The following is a 7,874-nucleotide window of genomic DNA, read 5'->3' as shown; positions in this document are numbered from 1 at the left end:
GGAGCATTTAAGGAGAAATTGATGGGTTTCTCACTTTATTTTACTGCCTTAACTTTCTCTGACTTCTAATGCTCAAATTAATCAGCCACTGGCCTTGATGCAGGGAAAAGATGAAGAGAACTGTGAATGTAGAAATTGGATGAGATTGACTACCAAGATGTAAATTGACTTGAAGTAGAGAATTATGATTGAAACAGAAACAATTGTAATGTTAAAGGCTGTTCAAATTGGGTGGAAATCCCCATTATCATTGATTCATTGTTTCATGTAAAATTTGTATCCTGATCTCCTTAGGTTTTACTTAATTCCTGGTCTAGTAAGAGAAAGGGAGTTCACCTTTTGCCCTCCGGATGAGAGGCAAGACATAAAAACTTGAGCTAGACTCCAGCTCAGGGCCACAGTCTTCTCTACCAACCTGTAGCCCAGCCAATGCTGCTTGGCTGTTCTCTCTCTCTCTCTCTCTCTCTCTCTCTCTCTCTCTCTCTCTCTCTCTCTCGTCCTTCCTATGTCCTGTAATCTTTTAAATAAATTTTTGTTTTATTTCCACCCTTGCTTTCCTGAGTCTGAATAATGATTCTTCATAGGCAGAATCAAACTCAACAGCTACATAAATGATGAGCCAGCCAGAATAAAATTCTCTGCTCAGACTGGGAATTGGATCGAGCTTCATGGGTGGGAAGTACACCCCTTTTTTTTTAGATCCTAGATTTTTAGAAAAATAGGAAAATTATTGGGACTCTAGCTCTCCTTGGGTTTCCCTTTTTCTGCAAAATGGAAAAAGGTTGAGTTTTGTGGGGAGTCATCTAAGCTGATCCCATGTGGTGTTTTGCAGTAGCCCTAGTGTGGGCCTGCCCTGTTTACAGACTGACTGGAGAAGGTGCGTTTGGTTTATACCCCACTGTGGAGTGAGGGCTGTTAAGAAAGGACATTTGGAAGATGTCCAGTTGAAATGTTTGCCTACCTATAAGTTGATGGAGAATTAAAATGGGGGGGGGGGGGAACCTGGTAGCAAAACTCCTCCCACAGCTGTGTGCTTGCCTCTTGGAAGGAATTAGACTTGACAAAAGCAAAACACCTGAGCTTCTGGAAATTATCTTTGGGTGGATCTCTTTTTCTCTTTTTTCTCTCTTTTTTCTTTGAAATGCTCTCATTCTCTGCTGCCTCCACCCCCTGCAGAGGGAGGGGGGAAGCAGAAGGAAAATCTTCCTTTTTAGAACTTTGAAACTCAACCTATGTCTCAGATGAAATGCACACTTCACTGCAGGAAAAGTAAGACCCCCAAAACTTGTTTTAGAAAACAAGGGACCCCTATGCCTTCTTTAGGGAGGTGGGTTTGGGAAATGACCATGTTTTCAATTCCAAGTCCCATTCCCTAAAGACATTAGCTAGGCTGAGAAAGTCCTACCCTTGGGAGGGGGGAAGAGGAAATGGGCAGATTGAAAAGCCTCATGGTCAATTAGTTAAAGAAAAAAAAGGGGGGAAGATAACTTTTTCTGGGACTAGGAAATTCAGGTTTCATCTTTAAATTAAGCCTGTGCTAATTACTAATATTTCTGTAATAGAGTAACTGGAGTAGAACTTTATAAAGTTACTTAAGAATGGCATTCAATTTTTGATTGGCTATTTCAAAATCTTAATGAATTTATGAGGTTCCTCAAATTCTGATTGATTTGAAAGGTTATTTTTTTGACTGGTCTTAATTGGTTATATTCAAAAAATATACAATATAATATATATGTGTATATCTATGTACATGTGTATTTAAACACCAATGGGACATTTTCACATCTCTCTACTGGCCTGGAGAGGTGGGAAAATGTTTCTGTATTCTGAAATCTGGTACCAGCTAGGGTATCCAATAATCTCACCTTGGTAAATCTGAAATCTTTATACAAAAAAGTTGTTTCTGTTGTTTGTGTGTGTGTGTGTGTGTGTGTGTGTACGTGTGCATGCAATTCAGATCTGAAATAGTTACAGTTATCTGAATAAAATGTTACTCCTTTTAGTTTGGGTTTTGAATTTTGCTTAAAAAGATCCAATTTAAAATTAAGCAATTAATGAAGTTGGGATCTGAGCCTATCCATTTATACCATTGTAAGTGGCAAAGTTTGGAATGATTTCAGCTGTGAGCTAAGTTTTTGTTAACTTAATAATGACTGAAGACTGTATTCAATTTAGGTTAATGAAGACTTTAAGGTTTAGGTTTAGTAAATGTAGACGCCCTGCCCTCAAGAGGCTTTGAAAATAGAGCAGGAAGGCCTTTGATGGGAAAAGGTCACCACCTTGTGTTTAAAAAAGAAAAAACTATCTGAGAGTAATTTAGTCACCTAAGTTTTGTTACAAGACTTGAGAATTTTTGTGTGTTATTAAAAAGGAAAATATAATTGGGATAAATTGTATGTCAGGGAATTTAGGAATATTGAATCATATTTACTGACTTCTTTTGGGAAAGAGAAATATTTACTAAATTTTGTAATCTTATTTGTTTTGATGTTAAATTGATATACATTGTCAACAATCTCACAAGGTCTTAGGGTTAGGGTTATCTTTGTCTCATCATCTATTATTGCATGTTTATGGAATATGTATATGTATTTATCAGTTATGTGATTTTTTTTGTAACTTCAAAGAAATTATATTAAGAGTTTTTGGTTCTCTTGTGAACATGTAAGCTATTTGAATACTGTAATGTTAAAGCCTGGAATTAACATGTGATTGCTTTGAAGGGGTAGTAAGGGAAATATCACAAATCATGACCCCCCCCCGGGATAAATCTGTGGATTCATGCATAACATAATGATGGAAATATTATTTTGTAAAATTTAATAACTCATGTTAATTGACTCAAATGCCTAGTTGTTTTTACTATTGTTTTAACTGCCTTAGAATCAATAACACGTTAGAAATTTAAAGTTATCTAAGATAATAGTTTTAAAGAATTCTGAAAGTAATTTATATCCTGAAGATGGCTAGTAGTATGGTTTATGTATAGATATTTCTAACTTTATATGTAAACTAGGACTAAACTGTGGTTATTTGCTTTGAGGAGAAAATATCTTTGTAACAGGAAGAAGATAAAATGATGATGATTTGAGATTTCTCTGTGGCAATCGCTAGCCAATTGTTATGTGAGAAGTATGGAGATGATGGGCAACCTCCTAGCCAGAAGGAGATGTTTAGTTACTTTAAACATTTTATAAAAAAAATATGAATTAGGATTATTGTTTTTACATCTCAAAATCTGTTTATTGCATTTCATTTACAGCAGTGTACTTAGGTACATGAGCAATAATTGAATTATGATTTTGATTGATTGATTTTTGATTGATCTCTTATACCAAGGTACAGCCTGGCACACTCAAGTCATATGAAGCTCTGGTTATAGGTAATTGCTATATTATAAAATAGAAAGACAATATGCCAATGAAGTCATTTAGCCCTATGGGGTTTGATGTTAAATGCTGCAGGTGGAGTAAGTGACCTTTGAAAGAACGATCCCAGCCTCAACTCAGATAGGATTATTTTAAAAGTTCCCTCACCTGGCTCATTGCATAAGGGAACTTGTCCTTGTGTCCCTCTCTGCTCATAATAGCAAATTACTATGATCATTCCAGGTGTACCATAATTAAGTACGAGAGTGAGCTAGTGGATAAGGGTAATGCCTATTGGTATACCTTAACTGCTTTAAAGGAGAGATCCATTCTTCAACTGGAATTTTTGTTCATTCTAAACATGGACAAAGCAAAATAGAAAATTGTATTGGAAATTACATTTTGGACACATGCAGTTTTAAAATGCTTTTTTTTTTAGTACATTTGTTTATATACTATTTTTGAGCTTTTGTTTACAACTTATGTGGCATCCATTAACAAATCTATGTTGTATTGGAACCCATGTTCTTATAAAAAGATATTCTGATACTGGCTTAGGATCATAAAGTATAATTCTTGCCCCTTATAAACCTTCTAGTCTTTTCCTAATTATTGGACCTCTGTTAAATAGCCTTCTGTTACAATACCTCTGGTTTTTGCTTGCTCGAATTTTTTTCCTCTCGAGTTTTGTTTCTCTTAGCTGCATAGCTCCAAGACCAGCCTCTGCAGGATGCCAACCAGATGTGCCAGGCAATCGTTCTCTTGGACCCTGCCTCAATGAAACACTCACTGTAATATATTCATCTCCAAATGCATTCTGAAAGGCCCAGAAGAATTGGGTCCTGAATAATTTTGAGGGGGGAATGATGCAGGGGAAAGATGAAGAGAACTATGAATGTAGAAATTGGGTGGGGTTGAGTAGGACCTACTCTTGAGATGTAAATTGACTTGAAGTAGAGAATTATGATTGTAACAGAAACAATTTGTAATCTTAAAGGCTGCTCAAAATGGGTGGAGATCCCCATTCCCACTGATTCATTGTTTCACACTATGGATGAGAGGCAAGAACATAAAAACCTGAGCTTGATTCCAGCTCAGGACCAGTCTTCTCTACCAACCTGTTTCTCTTTCTCTTTCTCTCCCCCCCCCCCCAACAGCCCTTCCAATGTCTTGTAACCTTTCTAATAAATTTTTCTTTCATTTCTACCCTTCCTTTTGAGTCTGAATAATGATAGCCAGCAGCTACAGCCTGTCTGGTTAAATTATTGTGCCCCAAACTATCGATAAAGCCAGTGGAGGTGAAAGAATTCCAGCAGAGCTATTTAAAATTCTAAAAGTTGTGGCCATTAAAATATTGTATTCAATATGGCTGCAAATTTGGAAAATTCAACAATGGCCACTGATTTGGAAAAGATCACTTGATATCCCAGTCACTTTTTTAATGAGATTAACCAGGACAAGTCTTCCTTTCAAAATCTAAAAGAGGACATATTCCATTCCTCACAGTAGTTAAGAAAATCAAATTTTTTTTGTTCTTTGTTTTTTAGGATTTTGCAGGGCAAATGGGGTTAAGTGAAGAAAATCAAATTTTGACAAAGAATATGTTGTGAAAAACTTATAATTATTATTGTTATTACACTTTCCCCATTTTGATCAACGATATCATTACATCAGCTACACTTCAACTAAAGAAAAAGTGGAGGGGCATATATGAGGGAGAGATAGCATCTCTAGGAGATCTAGGGTTGCTAGAAGAATGGGAAGGCAAGAAATATAAAGTCTGTTTATGGTGGGGCATAAGGATGTTAGCAGCACTTAAGAGTTAAGGGGAGGGGCGGCTAGGTGGCATAGTGGATAGAGCACTAGCCCTGGAGTCAGGAGGACCTGTGTTCAAATCCCTCAGACACTTAATAACTGCCTAGCTGTGTGACCTTAGGCAAGTCATTCTTAACCCCATAGCCATAAATAAAATATATTTTTAAGAAGTCCAGGGCAAGTTACAACGATCAAAAGGGGACAGTCCCTTTTGATTAATTCCTGGTCCTTTAGACTTTTAAAGGAAGACCAGTCCTGCCTTCCTTAATCTAGGAAAGGAGTACTTGTCCTGCTTTGCTGGTACTTAAACTCATAAAAAATATTACCTCCCTCAGTCAAGATAGTATGGTAGAAGGAGGAATCTCTTCCAAATCAAATGATAGAATAATCTTCAGGGAAGTTCAAGGTTTAGTCTTCCCTTGTTTTGTATATTGTTCCCCTCCCTTGCTGTTCTGAACCTGTCTGATCTCCCTCAGGTTGGAGTGGTCATTAACAGAAGGATCTCCACCTATAGGTTAATGGTAAATCCTAGAGAAAAAAACTTTATGTCTAACTTGTATTTTCTTTCATTTTATTTTTGATCCTATATTTTTAAGTTTAAAGTTTTAGGGTTCACAATAATTAGACAAAAATCGTGACTAATATCTGCTTTTATTTCATCTTCTAGCAACCCTTTACCCAGCAGGTAAAGAACAAGTCTTACCAAATTCCTGGTTTTTGGTCCCAGCATATTGTGAAAGATGTACTTCCTCTCAGGGTCAACCAATCCAACCCAAATTTCTTCTGAGCTTTGGTAAGCCCCTCAGTATGAAGGGGAGGATAGCAAACTCCAACTCTGTTGGGAAAATATAGTTCTCTTTTTCTTTTCATTGTGCCCCAAACCATGTGACTTTTTTTAGAAAGATTTTATTTATTTTGAGTTTTACAATTTCCCCCATTCTTGCTTCCCTCCCCCCACCCCCACAGAAGGCATTCTGTTAGTCTTTACATTGATTCCATGGTATACATTGATCTCAGTTGAATGTGATGACAGAGAAATCATATCCTTAAGGAAGAAAAATAAAGTGTGAGATAGTAAAATTACATAATAATATAGTGGGGCTTTTTCCTAATTTGATTCTCTGTTTTGGCTCTCCCTGGTTTAGGTATCAATATTATATTTATGTCATCCAAGGAATTTGGTGAGACTTGTGCTTTAACCTGCTCTTTCTAACAGTTTATGTACTTTTGAAATTATTTGTTCCTTAAATATTTGATAGAATTTGCCTATAAATCTATCTAGTCCTGGGGTTTTTATAATGGTCTTCTGGGAAGTTTAAGGTTTTCTCTTTTCTTGTTATATATATTCTGTCATTTTATTTTGACCCTATATTTTTTAAGATTTAAAGTTTTAGGAGTCACACTATATGCCAATTAAACCGTCAACCTAAATAAAATGGACAAATATTTATGAAAATGTAAGTTGCTTAGATCAGTAGAGTAGGATATAGAATATCTAAATAACTTATCTTAGAACAAGCCATAAATGAAGTCTTTAATTAAAACCCCCAGAAAGTATAGGTTGAACATGGAGTTTTATTCTCTGGAATTTACCATTAATCTATAGATAGAGGTCATTGTGGTAATGATCACCCCAATCTGAGGGAGATCAGAAAACTTATAGAACAGCAAGGAGAGGGGAAGACTGTGAATCACAAAAAAATGTGGCAAGTCCTTAGAGATGGGAGTATCAGATCATATTACTTATCTCCTGAGAAATCTGTATGCAGATCAAGAAGCAACAGTTAAAATTGGTTTAAGACTGGAAAAGGACTATGACAAAGTTGTATATTGTCATCTTATTTTTTAAATTATATTCAGAATCCATTATGCAACATGCCTGACTGAGTGAATCGAAAGTGAGAATTAAGATTACCAGGAGGAAATTTAACAATGCTAAGAGAAAGTGAGTAAAAATTAAGTAGCCTTTAGGAGAAGATGAAAGAGGAGCAGGTAAAAGCTGACTTGAAGCTTAACATCAAAAATAAGATCTAGGCAACTGGTTCCATCATTTCCTGACAAATTATGTGAGAAGAAGTGGTAGCAATGTCAGATTTCATAGGTATGGGTTCAAAGATTAGTGTTAGCCATGAAATTAAGAAACTGCTCCTTGGAAGGAAAGTGATGGCAAATCTGGACAACATACTAAAAAATAGATATTACCTAGCCAACCAAAGTCCATATAGTCAAAAGTATGATTTTTTTCCAAGAGCAATGTAAGACTAGCATTGGACTAGAAGGAAAACTGAATCAAAACTTTCAAATTATGATGCTAAAGAAGACTTTTGAGTATCCCCTGGACAACAAGGAGATCAAATTAATCAATACCTAGACATAATATTCAGACTGTTCACTGGAAAGTGAAATACTAAAGGTGAAGCTTAAATATTTTGGGTTGAGAAGAAAGGTCTCATAAGAAAAGACACTGATGTTGGGAAAAGGATGAAGTGGAAAGCAGAGGACAAGGTGGAGACAATATCACGGAAACAATGAACATGAAATTAGGACAGACTTTGAGAGATGATAGAGGATAGAAGATCTGGGAAAGTTATAGTCCATGGAGTCATGATGAATGGGACAAGGGTAGCTGGGTGTCAAAGTGAACAGAGTACTGGCTTTGGAGTCAGAAGGATGGTAGCTCAAATTCAG

The sequence above is a fragment of the Macrotis lagotis genome, chromosome 1 (assembly GCF_037893015.1).
Source record: "Macrotis lagotis isolate mMagLag1 chromosome 1, bilby.v1.9.chrom.fasta, whole genome shotgun sequence".
Lineage (NCBI taxonomy): Eukaryota > Metazoa > Chordata > Mammalia > Peramelemorphia > Peramelidae > Macrotis > Macrotis lagotis.
The sequence above is the reverse complement of the archived record's forward strand: the minus strand, read 5'-3'. Positions refer to the sequence as shown.